Raw genomic sequence first — 19,481 nt, 5'->3', positions numbered from 1 at the left:
TTGTGTAGATGTGTATCACCTTCTTCAATTAAGGTGATACGCATTTAAAAAGGTGTGTCATACTCTGCTTTTATTTTATTTATTTTTTTAAAAAAAAATTATATAATACCCATTTTTCAGATGCATAATAACCTTATCCATTTTTCAAATACGTATTAAGAGGAGATTCTTTGTCATGCCTTTCAAAAAGTGATATTCTTGTCATATTTAAAAAAAAATTGACCATCACCCAACTTTAGTTTTAGCAAAAAAACTTTTAGTTTTAGTTTAAGAAATGAGTTATTTCATATAAGAAATTGTAGTTATTCTAACTCTTTATGTTATTTAATATTACTAAAATCATCAAATGTTCGGAATTAATATTTTAAATAAAATATGGATTTTAATTTTTTGAAATAAAAAATGTGTCTTAGGTCCATTACTAGGTATGGAAATACCCATTTTGTTAAATAAAAAATATTTCATTTTTTGTCTATCATTTTTCATTTAGGGTTGATTAGTATAACAATAACCATTTTTAGATATTTTTTTATTTGTAACAATTTTTTAATATTATATCTCAACGTAAATTGATTTATATATTTGAATGTTGTGTAAAATACATTTATTCAACATATTTATATTATTGATTTCACCCAAAAGCGTTCCTAAATAGGTTTATCGGTTAATTATTATTAAGGTATAGAAATACCCATTTAGTTTGATTAAAATTTGATTTTTAATATCATTTTTTCAAACAGGTTAAATAGCCCATCTTTGGGTATACAAATATCATTTTTTTTAAAAAAATTATATGATTTTAAAATTTATTTTCCCAATATGGGTTAACTTATAAGGTTGAGTGTTTTTAAATTAAGAATATTCAACATAATTAAACTAATGGTTCAACAGTTGCACATTCCCAAATGAAAAAAAATCTTAACAAAACTCCTATTTATATTGTGGGTTAAACACTATATTCATTATTTTCTAAAGGATTCAACATATATTTAATAAGTGTTTAACCCTTACAAACAATATTTAGACGGTTATTATATATGCATTCAACATAGAATATACATGATATAACTATGTTTCGCCAGATTTCTATCGAGTATTTCAAAAATTTATGAATAACATCACTCAAATACGAGATTCAATAAATGTGTATACTAAGATTCAACAGGTTTAAAATGTGACTTGCGTGTTTCAATGAATTTATAATGGGAATTCGATATTATTACAAATAACATTTAATGAATCTGAACTTATCATTAACAATATTATTTAATATTTAGCGTTTCATTTAAAAACAAAAAACATTTTACATCTCATAATATAATATAAAAGCATTCAATGTATTTATATCATAAATTCAATATTTATACACAAAGTCTGAAACATTCGAAACTACGTAATGGTTTATGAATGTTAATAGATTACCATTTATATGAAATACATGTATATATCGCAAGAACAATAACAACAAATACTATAAATTGTTAAATAATCATCCCCAAATACTGTTGACCGTTCCAAGAGACCATAGGGAATGGTCCACATATATCGTTCTGAATCAGTTCCAAGACACTTGTAGCTCTATTGGCACCTAATTTTCTCGAGTTTGTTTGTTTTCCCTTAATGCATTCTACACAGACTTGAAAGTCACTTAAATCAAAGGGATCAAAATTTTTATCATTCATAAGCCTCTGAATTCTCTGTTTAAAGATATGACCTAATCGCTTGTGCCACAACATAGCAGAATTCTCAATTAACTTACGTTTTGTACCTCTTGCACTTGAGTGTAAAATTTCATTATTAAAAGCAACAATATTGAGCATATAAAGATTATTAATCAAAGAACCGGTGGCAACCACATTTAAATTTAAAGAGAAACACACTTTATTATTTCTAAAGGAACAAGTGTAGCCATATTTGTCCAAAGAGGAAATAAGAAATAAGATTCTGTCTAAAAGACGGTGCAACAAATATTTCAAATAAATCCAAATAAACACCAGTTTTTAACAATAATCTAAATGTTCCAACAGCTTCAACTGAAACTTTATTGTCGTTGACCATATAGATGAATCTTTCAGCATTAATTGGCGATCGGCTCCACAGGAAACCCTACATTGATAAACTTATGTGAGTAGTAGCACCAGAATCTACCCACCACGTATCCTTAGGTACAAAAGCCAAATTAACTTCAGAACAAACAAAGACAGAAGTCTTACCCTTCATCACACGTCAATCAGCATATTTGGAACACTTTTTCTTCATGTGTTCAGCCTTCTTACAAAAGTAGCAGGTTGTTCCCTTATCATGCTTCTCTTGCAACTGATGCTTGGGTTTCCCACTTGTAATATCATCACCTTTTTTTCTTTTCTTATCATGAGAGCTTGATGCCAAGTGAGCACTCTCAGTCTTCTTTCGCAAAACCCTCTCTTCCTCTTGCACACAGTATGAAATGAGCTCATTAAAAGTCCATTTTTCCTTTTGAGTATTATAACTCACCACAAAGTGTCCAAACTGAGGAGGCAGAGATATAAGAACCTAGTGAACAAATAACTCATCTGAAAGTTCTAACTTGAGTTCCTTGAGTTTGCCAGCAAGATTAGACATCCCAATGATGTGTTCCCTTATGTTCCCATTTCCTTTATACTTCATGGTCACGAGTTTTGACAGAAAATTACTCGTTTCCGCTTTCTCATTCTTAGAAAAATATTGCTCAATCTCGGAGAGGAATTTCTTGGCACTTGTGCTCTAAGCAATAGAGCCCCGAAAGCCGGTTGGAATCGTTCGCTTCATGATCGCCCGACATATGCGATTAGACGTTCTCATTTCTCAATCTGATCCATTTTTGGATCATCCGTAGTGGGAACTGGTTGCTCTTTCCTTAGCGCAAGGTCAAGATCCATACTCCCAACAACGATTTCAACATTCTCTTTCCACGTGACATAGTTTGTCTCATTCAACATTGGAATCATGCTCAATTGAGCGGAAGTAGAATTAACGCTAGCAATAACTGAAATAGAATACAAATTTATGACAAATGCTCAAAACTAGTATATATAATAATATGATAAAATTTTAAATATTGGCAACACCATCATAAGATACCTAGCGCAACATTAAATTTTAGTCTTTGGACAGAAAATTTAATTGGCAATTGGTACTCTCCACGCAATAATCAACTATTAACAATTAATTTCTGTCAAATAATATGCCTTTTTTTGGACCGACTCATTATTCACAAGAAAAACTTAATATTGTTACATGTAATATCCGGGATATATCGTGTAGTTATTTTTATCAATAAATAATTATTATGTGATTATTATGTAAATTTTGGTGAATTATCTGATAATTGGAATTGATATTTGGATGTTTATATGTGATAAAATTTGAGTATTTTAATTTTTATATGTCCATAATAAAGTATAGATAATTTTGATATTTTTTTGGTAATTTATATGTTGTTATATGATTTTATAAAGGATTTATAAATTTAATAAATTATTTTTTCGAGTAATTATAAATATTTTGTATAGCCGGGAATATTCCAACTTCAAACGTTTTTATGTTTTATAAACTATTTTCGATACAATATTCGTATCGGTAAATCGATAAAACTCGTATTCTCGAGTGACGAGATATTTTGATTAAACTATTACATTATCTTCTTATAAGTGTGTAATAAAAAACTCGGTTTTGATAATTATCCTAAACTAGTACCGAATTGGATCGGTTTTATTGTTACTTAGCGGGTAAGTAATCTATTTTTATATCCGATACGATCGAACGGGGTACCAATATTCCATAAATATAAATAGCATTTACCGTATTTTATTTTATCTAGATAATCATAAACAAATAGTTAAATTATATAATTTACAGAGAAAAATCCTAATATTCGCCGTGTTCTTCAAAATCAAACCTAAAAATGAAGGCATTATCGAAATCGAAATTAAGCGTGTGAATAACCGAATCGGATCTTGTGAAAAGTACTTTCAGATACTATAATCAATTTCAATGCAGAAATCAAAGGTATTTTTCTATATATTTATTTAAATTTAAATTAAATTATGATTAAAATATAAATTTTTGATGTGATTTGTATGATTTGATGATTGTATCTCGTTGATAATTTTATTCTGATCATTTTGGTATATTATATGTTGAATTTGGATTTCAATAACATATAGTAAAAGGTGTTTGATTTTCGAATTTCAGAAATTAGGGTTTATATGTTTGAATGTTCTTAATTGAAAATTAGGCGTTTTTAATTTAAGGGTTATTAGCAGATTTGATTGATGTCAACTTATAGATCGTTGAAAGAGGAATTATTTGGTACCGGTCTGAAGGCCAAAGGATATCGTATTCGACCTCGTCGAAAAACGGCGAAGAATTAGCCGAGAAACTTTGGCCAGATTTTCTAAGTCATACTGAGGTGATTTTTGAATTTGGTTGTCATGAATGAGTTCCTGGAAGTAAGGCCATCATCCCCTGTAACTTTGGTGTGATTCTGGGCAGTTTTCCGGCCGCCGGAAAAGCTCTATGGCGGCGGCCATGGAGTCCGGCCGGCAGGATGATTGGGGAAGACGACCAGGGGTGTCAAATTGCAGTTTGGCCCCTAGAAGTCTCCCTTATTTGCAGAACTCGTATTTCAGTTTTATAAGCTTACAAAAACAAGATTTATGTTTTAAATATTTTCAAAAACTATATTTATGTTTATATTTATTTTCCGAAAATTGTTTTTAATTATTTAAAATTCCAAAAACCATTATTTTTAATTCTAAAAAATTATTTTAATTCAAAAATAAATCTAAATTATTTAATTAATTAATTTTAGTTAATAATTGATTATTTAATTGGTCAATTAATTTAAATATTAATTGATTAATTGAATTAATAAGTTAATAATTAATTTTAATTGATTATTTAATTAGATTTAATTATTTCTTTGGATTTAAAAATTCTGAAAAATATTTTCGAGTTTTAAAATATTATTCTAAATTATTTTGAAGACTCGATAATTATTATTAAATGATTTTCAAGTCATATTCGGGTATTCGAACCCTGTGATTTATTTATATAATGATTTTAGTACCCGTTTTAATTCTGAAAATTTTTCAAAAATTCGTATTAAATACTAGAAAAATTACTTTAACCCCGAACCTTCCTTTAAAAATCATTTTTATCGAATACCTTACGTGTTATGTGTTATATGTGATCTAATTGATGTGTAATCAACTTATGTGTATACTATTTGACATTTTTTAACGTAACTTTCAATCCGTACACCGGATTTGGGTGAAAAGAAGGGTAGATAAAAACTTATGAGGTCTATGTGATCTGTAAACAGAACTGGAGCATAAAAAAAGAAAGCAAGTGACCGGTAAGTAGAAGCGAGGCATAAAAAGAGACAAGTGATTGTTGAGTAGAACCGTTAAACTAGTACAAGTGAAGTGGGAAATCATTTGTGATAGGGCAAGTACTTCTTGAACTTTCTTGAGATATATTGCAAATACTCTGAATAATATTATCTTATATTGCAAATGTTTTGAATTATCTAACCTTGAATCCTGATCACATCAATTGATCTTTGAGTTGTAAGCCTTATTCTTCATAAGCCACCGATTTGTTGATTTTTCAAATATTGAACCATACCAATACGATACTACTCCAAAAATACATATACACCATACACTAAACACTGGAACTAAATTTCTTGAACATACAGGGACTTATATATTCTACAACACCTTGAAACATCAACGAACTAAACCTTGTGTAACCATGAAACTACTGTTCATTTATTCTTCTCCGGGCTTGAAGCCATTCTTTGTACATACCTTGATATACCCTAGGAATACCCATGAATTGTTTTATACTCCGAGATAAATGTTTTATCAATGTTAATTATGATTTTATTTTATTGAATTATAATGGTTATCATATTGAATCATTTTAGAATTGGATGGTTTTATGAATGTAGACCAGATTCGTGGTCAGACAAGATTCGTGGTCATATTAGGCCAATGCGTGCCTTGGATCCAGTATAGAGAGTAAAGTTGTGTGCATTGCTCGGGGTTAGTGCGTGACTGGTCAGCGGCCTAACCTTGGTTTTAAAATTTTAAATGTATATCCAATTCTAATGATTACATGACAAGAAACTTGATTCTTCTGGTCATTTTAATTGATCATTGTTTAACCTCGGTTATTGCTATTATGACTTGCTGAGCTAGTTAGCTCAGCTCACTCTTGCAAATCTGTTTATGTTATTATATTATTTTAGCTTTGTTTGTTTGTAGAGTGATTGATAGATGAATATTTAATTGTTATTTTAAAATTTATCACCGAGGGAGTATATTATTTAAATATTTTTCATTACCAATATATTGGAAATTTAATTTTCTATTATTTCTTTTGATCAAAATGTTATGCTTTATGCTATAATTATTGTATAATGATCTGTGTTATTATCTATAAATATGTGTCTTGTTTCTCTTAAAATAATGATGTGGCTTGATTGATATCATAAAATTATTCATTTTTACATTTATGATTGTGCTTGTTATTTTGACATTATATACGGCTTAATTTCTATGAAAAATACATATGTGATGTATGTGCTCAATATTTGATTGAGCTGATAGTTTAACCTTTTTTATGTAGTTAGATTTAAATTTTTATAATCATTTTATTAACTGGCATTAAAAACTTGTCAATGATATGTGATTTAATACTTTATATTTTGTCATAATTAAATTACTAAATAAATAAACATATATAATTGCTTATTTAAAATGTATGCATATATGTTAATATTTTAATTATATATTTTATTAGTTAAGGTACTAATCAATACTAAAATATTAATTTCAATTAGTTATGTAATACAACTAAGTTTTGGCTCCTGTGTTTTATTGTTCAAGAAATTTCCTTTGTTAATTTATTTATTTTTTCTTTATAATATTTTGTTGTTGTATTCATGGGTGTTGTGGAAAGAATTGTATTAGTGAATAATGAGTTAGTAAATATAGATTTTAAGAAATATTTATATTAGAATTAATTCGTGAGCCTGCACAATTTGTGTGTTTTTGTACATCAATAGTATTAACACCGTGTATAGTCATATAATCCATTTTTTATTCCACGTCTAAATTCTTTGTGAATTTTATAATAATATGATAACATCTACCTATTTTAATGTTAGACTCTTACAGTTTTTATATTCTTTTTACTTGACATTAATTTTAGTGGGCCGATTTAACCGGTAACTAATTATTTATATATATTTTGTTGTCACAAAATAGAGTATATTTATTTCTGTTAATTGTTTGTTTTAATGTCATATCTTTCTACACCAATGATTTATAAATTTAATATATTTTATAAACAATTATTTTATAACTTAAACGTATTATTTGCCATAAGCTTATTATGGTCACTATGTTATAGTTAAAATAGTATAGTAATATATATTTACTGTAAGGACGTGTACATTAGTGTGCTCGTTAGAGTTTTGTTGTAAGATTTTGTAAGCACAGAGTGCAAATGATAGGATATAAAATCCTTGTTGGACCCGGGTCTGGACCACCTAGTCCAAGACGGAATAGGGCCAACACCGCCTAGGTCCATCCCCACTCAGGTCCAGCTCAAACCGCAAATCGGGACCCAAGCTTCCACGCGGCCCAAGTCACAAGAAGCCCAACACATGAGGCACGGGCCCAAACACGTGACAATGACATCTATCTATCAATGATCAATCATAGGAATAATCAAGGCACGTGTCAGAAGATTTTTGGAATATTCTTCATCCATCCTCACCTAGACAAGTGTAAGACATCCATTCTAGCTATGTGCCCTCTGCTCCTATAAACGAACGACTATGATTGAAAGGTACCAACCCCAAAACCCTACCATTGGGCTATAAATAGTCTAGGGAGGAGATGTTTGGGGGTTAATCATTCTCTGCCACACTCATTCATACACACACAACCACCTTACATTTCTACCTTCATCATCCAAAAGTCATATCTTATTCTCACACCAGAGGCACCGTGGGACTTAAACCCCCCTCCAGTGTTGTTTTGCAGTCACCCAACCGTAGTTACATCGTAAGAAAAGGTCAAGGAGTGGCATCAGAAGGACCAGGCCATTGATTGGAGTTATCATTTGGTGCTAGAAGGTCTCGGTGCCCTGGACTCATCATCTTCAACAAGCTCTGAAATAAGTCCGTTATATAATCTTTAAGAATCCAAGCAACCCAGCTCAGTCGTAACTATGAATGCCTTTTACTTAAGCCACATTTGTGTGTGCTCGTCATTTTAAGCCACTTTGTGTGAATATTGTTTATTTATTTTTAAGCCACATTTGTGTGAGCTATAACTAGTTTTTCTTGTCTACAAACCCAGATTTTCTTTACTCTTGAACACTCAGTTTCTAACTTAAGCCCAAATTTAGATGTTCTTGACCATTGTTGTCATTGTGTTGGTTGATATTGGTTCTTGTTAGAAGCACCCCTAGATCTATTTTGGGAGTTTGCGATCTTGGTTAGTTGTTATTTGTGAGTTATATTTCCCGCAAACTTTTGCTATTTGCGAATTGGTACTTTTGTACCCTCGAGAAAATGGTTAGAGCAGGATAGAGTACGGTTGGGAGACCTTTAGTAAGCATACGGGCTCAGGACCTGGACCAGTCCTAAGACTCGGGGACCTACCACGACACTCTCATGGAGCAACAATTACCCCACACTCCGGTCCTAGAGCAGGTATTCCCACCCCCGGGATGTTAGAAACCTCATTGAGCTGAATCAGTACAAGTATACCAACGCCCCGGTCACAGAAGAATACATGGCTAACCTAACTAGCAATCAGCTGGATGAGGCAATCCAGCTCTTCAGGGAAAGACAGATGCAGAGCCAGAAGACAACCTGGAGAAGTTTGGTAACTCTCACCAATCCTGACCCTCTGTCTTTGACCGGATTGGGGGTAAAAGCAAAAAGAATTAGAAAGCTCAGAACAATAATAGGGAAACTGAAGCAACAAAAGCAAAAAAAGTTGGAGAAGGTAAGGGAGAAAATCCGAAAGGAGGAAGAAGCAAAGCTTAGAGCTCAAGATCCAGAAGAGAATACAAGTAGATGAAGAAAATGTTAGATATAATTGATGATATCAGTATATAAACTATCAGAGTTTATTTATCAGGACTTATGTTGCCCAGTGAAGATACAATTGTTTAGGGGGGGGGGTTGGATACAATTGTATAAATGTTTCGAACAAGTAACAAAATATAACAGCTTTTTATATTTCTGATAAAAACTGTTACAAATTTCTCTCAAGAAATACTGATGTTCTTGAGAGCTGCTAGGTCGAATGATACCTGAGATCGATACACTAAGTGATGACCTAAACTGTGTTTATATACTACACAGCTACAACAAATCAATCTAAGATATGTATTATCAAAAGCTAACTGATACTAATACATATCTTTAACTGATAGATAAAGTCCTATAACTCAGACGTGAAAGATATCTGCTTCACATTACAAGGAACAGAACAAATCCTTTAAGCAGACTGGCTTCAAATATTGATGACATCCAAATGCTGATGATGTATCAAATCCTGACGATACATCAGATACTGATGCCACCCGAATAGCCAGATCCTTAGCTTCTTCTGATCTTGAGAATTCAATATGTAACAATTTCCCCCAATTTATGCTTAATGTAATGAAGAACAAATTCCATTCTCAATGTTGCCAAAACCAATATACAAAATGTACAAGGAGTAAATCTTACTTCAGTATCTTCAGATAACTGACAGTTGTTCCCAGAAAGTTTTTCAATCTTTCTTTCTCCTTGTCTTGTAAGACTTTAACAAGCTTTTTCTTCAACTCTCTCTTCTCTTTATTGTCTTCTCCAAGCTGATAGATGGAAGATCTCAACTTATAAATTGAGCTTTTGCTTATCTCAAGATCACCGATCAGCATGTAGCTTAAACTAACATCTTCATGATCAGGACTGACGGATAACTGAGGACTGTTGAGAAAAACTTGTAGTACTGCAGCTCCCCTTTTCGTCTGCATTTCTTGACTAGTATAAGTTCTGTACTCAGGAACATAATCACCATTATATTTATCATCTTTTGTCATGACTCTTCTTCTGATGACTTCAAGTATCATAGAAGACCAGTTTCTGGTGACACTGTTCTTAATTCTAAGAAGATAGTGAATGTATTTCAATTCTGTCACAGTCTTCATTAAGAGATGATGCAATGTAAAGCTCTTTACTTTACCATCCCTAAAAAAGTACAGAATCTCTTCTTTGACATCATTATCATTTATCTTTCTATGAACAATCTTCACAGCTTCAACTTTCTCAAGATGTGAAGGAGAAATTCTTTCAGCAAGATTCTTTGTCAGAGTATTTGTATCCAGCAGATCAGATCTTAAAATCTCCATATTAGAGTGACCAATGCCTCCTCTGGTTCGAGATTTGATAAGTTTCAATTTCTCATTGTATTCTATACAAGAAAGTTTCTTCATGGATTTATCAACATCTTCCTGTTTTGTTATAGAATCTCTTAACCCAGCTGACACAAATTCAACATGCTTGAACCCTTTAGGATAATCGAATGTATGAATATCTTTCCATCTTCTATCCTTCTTGTTGAGAGGAGCATAACTTGTAAACAGTTCACTAATCTTCCCTTTTATTTTATGCCATAGCTCTCTCTTTGATTTTAAAACTCTCTACAAATATTCCTTGTATGCTTGATCAGCTTTCCTCCTATCAACCTTTTCTTTTTCATCAACCTCTGAAGTATGAGGAGTGACTACGGGAGTAAGGGCTGAATCATTTAATGCTTTGATCACCTTTTCATCAGAGTCAGAATCAGTTATCAGGTTCATAGCATCAGGATCTGCTTTTACCTCAGGATTTGTGTCTGCATCAGGAGTTACATTCTGATTTGTCATATCAGCTTGATCAATGTCAGTGGCTGATCTTTTCTTCCTTGGTATAATCAACTCTTCTGGCTTCTGAACTTCTTCATTTTCTTCATGACCTCCATGTCCTTGTACATGAACATACCCTTCTCTGGATAGAAAATTCAGAAAAGTATAATTAAATGCAGTCACTTGACTTGGTTTAGAAGTTCTTCCTCCTCTTCCTCTTCCTCTTATTCTTCCTCTTGCTCTTGTAGATCTACCACCTCTTTTTCCTCTTCCCTTAGAAGTGTTAGCTTCAGCTTCAATTTGAGCCAAAAGCTCCTTTTGTTGCATAACCGCTTCTTTAGGTGTTATATCAGGAAATTCTTCAGTTATATACCCAAGAGCACTCCTAGTATTCTTTCGCTCAAACTTCTTGTCTTTGTAATACAAGACAATCTCTTCACCTGTTTTCTTATGCCTATAAGGAAAGAACAACTGTTTAGCATCTGCTAAATTAGAGATTGTAATGTCATCATCCTCAAGAGCACCAACAGTAGTCTTGTGCTTGGCTTTATAAGCACCAATAGACTTCCTTTGTCCTGAAGAATCATTCTTCTTGGAATGTTGAGTTTGTTGAGAAGTAGAAGCAATTTTAACATCTATAACTGGATTATTCTTATCACCATCATCATCAATATCTTTATCTTTTGTCTGGATAGAATCTTGTGTAAATTTTGTAGCAACTATCTTCTCCCCCTTTTTGGCATCAGTATTTGAAAGAAGAGAAAACAGAGCATCTAGTTTGTCACCTATAGAAGAGACCTTTTTCTTTTAAGGAGGAAATTCTAGAAGCCATGATGTGTTGAGATTCAACAACATCTATGATAGTATTTTTCACACTTTTGAATTCAGCTGAAGTAGGTGTTTGAAGGAAAAATCCATCAATTTTCTCCTTGACAGCAGCACGAGACTTCTTCATTTCATCAAGATCAGAGTGAATTCCTTTAACAGAAATGGTTGAGGCCTTAAGATGCAACTTCAGATCAGGAGTTTTAATTTCATCATAGGCACAATGAATATGTTGCAGGCCAACGGCAGACGAGATAGAAGAATGCGCAAGTCTCCATTTATAATCCCATTTTGTCTGTCTAAAATGCTCGGCATCAGCATTGTAATAAGAAGGATTTTCATTGAATTGCGAAGAAGAACCAACATTGGACTTCTTAGATGCATCAATTGCAGACTTAAGCTCAGCTGAATCAGAATCATCGTCATCACTGTTATTATCAGAATCAGACAAGCCATCAGAAGAATTTGCAGAGTCAGGCATAATTGCCTTACCTTTATCCAGATTATTTGCAAGAGATGCCTGTGGCTGATGAGATCCTGAAACAGAAACATGGTAACACCTAAATCTCTTTGTTCTTTTTAAGTGATCTCATCACTTCTCACATAATGTATTACTTTTAAGAGTAATATTATTCTCACAGAAGAAATTTTATAAGTAAAGAAAAACTTATAAGATTCTTGTCTCAAAGCTACCTCTCCTTTTGCCAGTACAGGAGACTGCCACTCAAAAAAATTATTTATTTTTTAATCTGATATTTTCACACAGTCTCATAGAAAGGCTCAATCACACATTTAGCAAAGAAAATAAGAGATGGTTGAGAAGAGTTGTGTGCTTGTCACATAAATAGAGGTAACCTCAAAGAAGAGACAATTTATAATCATACAAACATGAGAATATATGAGAAGTTAGCAATACCTGAAGGTGAGTCCTCAAGTGGAAGTGATGCAAGTGGAGGAACAAATAGCACATCAGGATGCTTTTGCAAACTAGCAATCAGTAAGGGATCATCAATTTTAGCTAGTGCAGTTGAAAGATGATTCTCAGTAGGAGCCGTTGTAATATCAGGATTTGATCAGTCAGGAGAAAGTGAAAGACCAGCATCGGTACTTTGAACTGATGGCTCTTGTGGAGTCTGAGTCATGTGAGCTGCTTTAACAATGCTTGGTGAAGGTTCTTGTGTGCTCTTCTCAAAAATAGGATCGTTTATGATTGCATCCACCTTAGACAATATATCCTGATGAGTTTGTTTTTCCTGTAGTAGTTGAACAGAGTCAGCAAGAAGATCATTCTGAGCAATATTAACAATAATCTGTGCAGTCTCATTATTTGCATCTTCCCTTTGAGAAGATGGTTCTTGTGTGACTGGATGTGTTACAGTTGTTAAATCCCTTTGAGACTTAGGTTCTTGTGTACTGACATCCTTTACAAGAGACTGAGTCTTCTTCTTCTTTCTGATGTATCCAACTACTTATTCACTTTTTCTTTTCAAATGACTCTTTGAAGTTTTCTTGTTTTCAGCAGTTGCTGCATTTACTGGAAGCTTGTCAAGCAGAGCACTAGCATCAATAGTTGGCTACTTGGTTCCAGTAGTGTCAATCAGGTCATCAGGATGTTGATCAATGGACTTCTTGATTTTTGATAAGGACCCTATTGGTATCTGATCATCTGAGTCAGAATTATTTTGTATAATCAGTCTTCTTTTCCTGATTGGAAAGCAGTCTTCTTTCTTCTCAATCTCACTCAGTGAGGCTTGTTTAGCTTTCTGTCCAGATGTGACAGATTTCTTAAACAACCTTTTCTTTGTTACAACTGATGTCTTTTGAGAGACAACAGAGGAGGCTAATTTATGAGCTTGATGTGTTTGTTGTTTGGAAGAAGAAATGCTTAGGTTAGAAACAAGATGGGTAGTTAGGAACTGTGACAGAGGTGCCAACATCAGGATTTGCAGGCACTTGTGTAGGAGTAGGTCTATTTCTTAACAGAAATTGCCTGACCTCTCTAGGAAAAAAGGGTGGTCCTAAAAATTTATTCTTTTCATCCCTTTTAATATGATTAGTGATTGCTTTTTCAGAAATTTGAAAAACGTGGAGTATTTCATCATCATCAAACATAGCATTAGGGCATAAAAAATTAAAAATCAGTTGTAAAAATCTAGTATACCCTATTACTCCCGAAGCATCTGCTCTCCTAGCAATTATAAACTGTAATATAGTATTACCATAATCAAAATTACCAAAGTAAAGAAGAGAGTACCAAATTCTCAGAGAAGTGGATGGAAGAGCATCACAGTTTGTTGTCTTATTCAAGAAACACCTACTGATGCAGTCAAAGAAAAAGTTCCACTCTCTTTTCAGTTTAGTCCTGGCCAGTTTTCCACTGGTTGTGATTTCTCCTTGATACCCTAAAGTCCTTAGCATATCAAACAGTTGCTCAGTGGTATGAGTATCGGGAGCACCATCCAGAGCAGGCAATCTCAAGGCTTGAAGCAGAATATCAGCATCAACTTCATATCTTTGGCCCTTATATTCAAAGAAGAAGCCAGTGTTTATTGAATTTACCATAACTGTATTCCAGACCTGCATGACAACCCTATATGACACCTTAACAGGAATCGTAAGCGCATATCCAATTGGACATTGAAGTAGAAAATCCTGAATATCATGAAAAGATGATGGTAGCTGCTGATGTGTAAGTAGAGCTAAGTAATTGTCAGTGCCAAATGTATTTCCATGAATGATTGTGGTTTGACTAAAGAGTGGTGAAGCATCAGATGTTGTCATGATGTGTATAGCTTATAAGAGAGAGTAACATGAGATGTGCAATGTGAAACTATGTGTATGATGAATTGTGTCACAGAATTTCTTCTGGTTTTATAGTTTCACTATTCAGAAATAGGTATAACACACTCGTATGAAGAAGGTAACTTAGTGAATTTGACTTCAAACAGGGAACAATTACTGAGTAATAGAATTCAACGGTGGAGTAAATTACGAAAGTAAAGACAAAATACATACAGATATGTCAAGACACAACTGTAGAAATTTGTTTATTAGATAATCCACCATTAATCATTAATTAACCGAGACACTTAATTGTAGCAATAAAACTTACTCAGAGATTAATTAACACTAATAATCTGAATTAGAACATGCTGACCTCTCGTCAGTATTCGAAACCTTTCTTCTGTCAGGATTTGATAATCTCAGGATATGTCGATTCGAATTCAATAGTTGATTATCAAGATAGCACAAATTATTAGCAAACCACAATTTTAATCAAAAACAATCATCAAGAAATATAATTTAAGTAGATGATGTGAAGATTAACAGGCTTCAAGAAGAACATTCACATGCATATAATACGAAATAAGCATAGACTAAATTTACAATCAAAAGAAATTTCATTAATATTTCAGAAGAGTACATTTCATGAAATTTGTAGATTACATGCAAAAGATTACAAGATAGTCCTAGTCTAAGATGGTGAACATCAACAGCCTTCGTCTAAGAAGCCTGACAAAGCTGATGATTAGTTCCTCCTACTATTGACAACTAGCACCGCAGGACGGATGATCTGTTCTTGCTGAAGAAGAGCCTCTCTCCGTGCTTCTTCCAAGAGATCGAGATGGAGTTGATAGTCCATCTCAAAGAACAGGAGATTTTTCTGAATCTCTTGTGAAACCAAGTTCTATATCTCATCGAGAATGGCAGTGATGTGCCATTCCTGCTCCCAGTCATCACAACTGAACTCGAAGTTGAAATTCTCATAGTTCATGAACATGTTTACAAGAACCATTTTTGTGATAGAAGAAATGAGTGAGAAATAAGAGAGAGAGCGAGAGAGAAAGAGAGAGAGAATCATTTTGTGTGAGAATAGGAGATGATATGACTGAGCTAGAATGACGGTTAAATAGCCAAAGGAATATCAAGGGACTAGAGTACTGATTAATTATTAAGTGTAGAGTTAACTTAATGATTTAACCAAAAGATATCTTTTTAAGGCGCGTCTCCCTAGACTGATGTGTAATGATGATATTGATATATTTATTCATACATGCACATTTAGCAAATAAATTCACTTAATTTATCATGCATATAAAAATGAAATATAACAAATATTTTTGGCTTAATATCGAAAAACACAACATTTAGGACATATCAGAATTTGATCAGTATACATTAGGATTTGATCCAATATAAATTGAAATAAATTTACTTGTCCCAATTAACCATACCAAGTTCATTCACAAGCTTTGTAAATGTTGTTTTAGGTAATGGATTTGTGAAGATATTAGCCAGCTGCTGATTAGTAGGAACAAAATGAAGTTCTATGGTTCCTTCCATGACATGCTCCCTTATAAAGTGATATCTGATACCGATGTGCTTTGTAAGAGTGTGTTGCACCGGATTTCTTGTCATAGCAATAGCACTTTGATTATCACAATAAATAGGAATTTTTGAGAATGATAATCCATAGTCCATGAGCTGATTTCTCATCCATAACAACTGAGCTGAACAACTTCCAGTTGTAATATATTCAGCCTCAGCAGTTGAAGTAGAAATAGATTTCTGCTTCTTACTGAACCATGAGACTAATCTGCCTCTCAAGAACTGACAGCTTCCTGATGTACTCTTCCTGTCTATTTTGCAACCAACAAAATCAGCATTTGAATAACCACATAATGCAAAATCAGCTTCCCTTGCATACCAAAGTCCAAGTGAGATATTACCCTTGAGGTATCTGAAAATTCTCTTTACTACAATTAGATGCGGCTCCCTTGGATTTGCCTGAAATCTTGCACACAAACAAGTGGCAAACATAATGTCTGGCCTGCTAGCAGTTAGATATAATAGAGAACCAATCATACCTCTGTAAGTTGTGACATCAACTGCTGTACCTTCACTTGGATCAAGTTTTGTAGCAGTTGCCATAGGAGTACTTGCAGTTGCACTTTCTTGCATATTAAACCTCTTCAGTAGATTTCTTGTGTACTTGGACTGATTGATATAGATGCCATTATCGTTCTGTTTAATCTGCTAGCCTAGGAAGTAGCTCATCTCTCCCATCATACTCATTTGATATCTTGATTGCATCAACTTTGAAAACTTATCACACAGTGTTTGATTAGTTGATCCAAAAATGATATTATCCACATAAATTTGGACTAAAAGCAAATTTTTACCTTTATTAAGATAAAATAAGGTTTTATCTATTGTACCTCTTTTGAATCCACTTTCAAGTAGAAACTGAGCAAGGGTTTCATACCATGCTCTAGGTGTTTGCTTTAGTCCATAGAGTGCTTTATCAAGTCTGTAAACATAGTCAGGATGTTTAGGATCCACAAATCCTGGTGGTTGTTCAATATAGACTTCCTCTTCAAGTTCTCCATTGAGAAATGCACTCTTGACATCCATCTGGAAGACTTTGAACTTCTTGTGAGCAGCATATGCCAAGAAGATTTTGATTGCTTCCAGCCTAGCAACAGGAGCAAATGTCTCATCATAGTCATTACCTTCCTGTTGGGAATATCCTTTAGCCACCAACCTTGCCTTGTTTCTGATGATTGTTCCATCAGAATCAGTCACCCACTTTGTGCCTACAATTGACCTGTTCTTAGGTCTAGGCACGAGCTTCCATACTTTATTTCTTTCAAACTCATTCAATTTTTCTTGCATAGCCATGACCCAATCTGCATCCTTAAGTGCATCTTCTACTTTTTTGGTTTTTCTTTTGAAAGTAGATTATGATATAAACATTCATTCTGAGTTGCACTTCTTGTCTTTACACCATCATCAGGATTTTCAATGATCAGATCAGGAGTATGATCCTTAGTCCATTTTATGGCACTGGGAAGTGTCCTTCTGGAGCAAGATGCTCCCCCTGAATTATATGCCTCATCAAATGTATTTGAGGCTCCCCCTGAATCTGTTATGTTATCTCCTGATGAAATATTGGGACTTGAATCATGTTCATCTGCTGTTGAATCAGCATTAGATTCTGAGATATTAGATTGAGAAGAATCTTGAGATGATTCTTCAGTGTTAGTACCATCAGTTGATCCTTGTTATTTTTCCCCCTCAATATGTGCAGGTTCGTTAGTATAATGATTATCTTCAGAATCTGAAGGAGTATCAGGATTTGGATCGTCAGGATTTGACAGTTCATTAGAGATTGATCCAGATTCCAACAAAGCACTTTCATTTGCAAAGATTAAGCTTTCATAAGTGTCTTCTTCAAAACAAGGAATCTTCTTATCATCAAAAGATACATTTATGGAGACTACTACAGTGTATGTTCTCAGATTGAACACTCTGTATGCTTTTGATGGTAAGTATCCAACAAAGATTCCTTCATCAGCCTTTGATTCAAACTTTCCAAGCTGATCAGTATGAGTTCTCAAAACAAAGCACTTACATCTAAATACATGTAGATGTTTGAGACTGGGATTCTTTTCTTTTAGCATTTGATAAGGAGTAACACCATGTCTGTTTATCAGAGTGATATTCTGAGTATAACATGCTGTGTTTACTGCTTCAGCCCAAAATTAAGTGGGTAGTTTTGCTTCTTCTAGCAGAGTTCTTCCAGCTTCAATCAAGGTTTTGTTCTTCCTCTCAACAACACCATTTTGCTGAGGTGTATCTGGAGCTGAGAATTGTTGTTCTATGCCATTGTCCTTGCAGAATTCCTCCATTTTTGAGTTCTTGAATTCAGTGCCATTATCACTTCCCAGAATTTTCACTTTATGAGTGGATCCATTTTCAATTTGCCTTATGTGGTCTAGAAGAATTTCTGGAGTTTCATCCTTCTTATGTAGAAAATAAACCTATGTATATCTAGTGAAATCATCAACAATTACAAGTGTGTACCTTTTTTGTTGATGGACATTATGTTCACTGGTCCAAAGAGGTCCAGATGTAACATGTGATATGGCTCAGAAATGGAGAATTCGGTTTTTCTTTTGAAGGATACTCTTCTTTGTTTGGACTTTTGGCAAGCATCACAAAGACCATCAGATGAGTATATCATGTTTGGAAATCCTCTTACAAGCTCCTTCTTGGAAAGCTCATTGATTGAATTAAAGTTGAGATGTGAGAGCTTTTTATGCCAGTTCCAGCTCTTATCTACTGATGCCTTAGATATAAGGCAAGTAGCTTCCTTTTCAAGACTTTTATGTAGCCTCGCTTCATAAATGTTACCATGTCTGTATCCTATCAAGACAATTTTCTTTGTCTTGTTATAAACAACTTCACAGCGTGAGTCATAGAATATAACATGATAACCTCTGTCAGTGATTTGACTGATGCTCAGAAGATTATACTTCAGTCCATCCACCAGAGTTACATTCTCTATCGCTACTTTTCCAATTATCAAGTTGTCATATCCCAGAGTGTGTCCTACATTTCCATCTCCATAAGATACATCTGGGCCAACCTTCTTCTCAAATTCTGACAGCAGGGATTTATTTCTAGTCATGTGTCCTGAACATCCACTATCCAAGACAAGTGTATTTTTCTTGTTACCCTGCAATCAGAAGAATAATTAATTAGAAGGATGTTTAAGGACCCACACTTGTTGGGCCCTCTTTTTGGACAACTTAAGCCTTTGTGTGTCAGGAGTACTTTTGACAGTTTTTCCTTTGTCAGGATTTGTCTTGTCAGAAGCAGATTTAGTAAAACCAACAGAATTAAGCACACAAGCAACTTTATTAAACTTA

This window comes from Apium graveolens, chromosome 6, assembly GCF_009905375.1.
Source record: "Apium graveolens cultivar Ventura chromosome 6, ASM990537v1, whole genome shotgun sequence".
Classification (NCBI taxonomy): Eukaryota; Viridiplantae; Streptophyta; class Magnoliopsida; order Apiales; family Apiaceae; genus Apium; species Apium graveolens.
Note: the sequence above shows the minus strand (reverse complement) of the source record.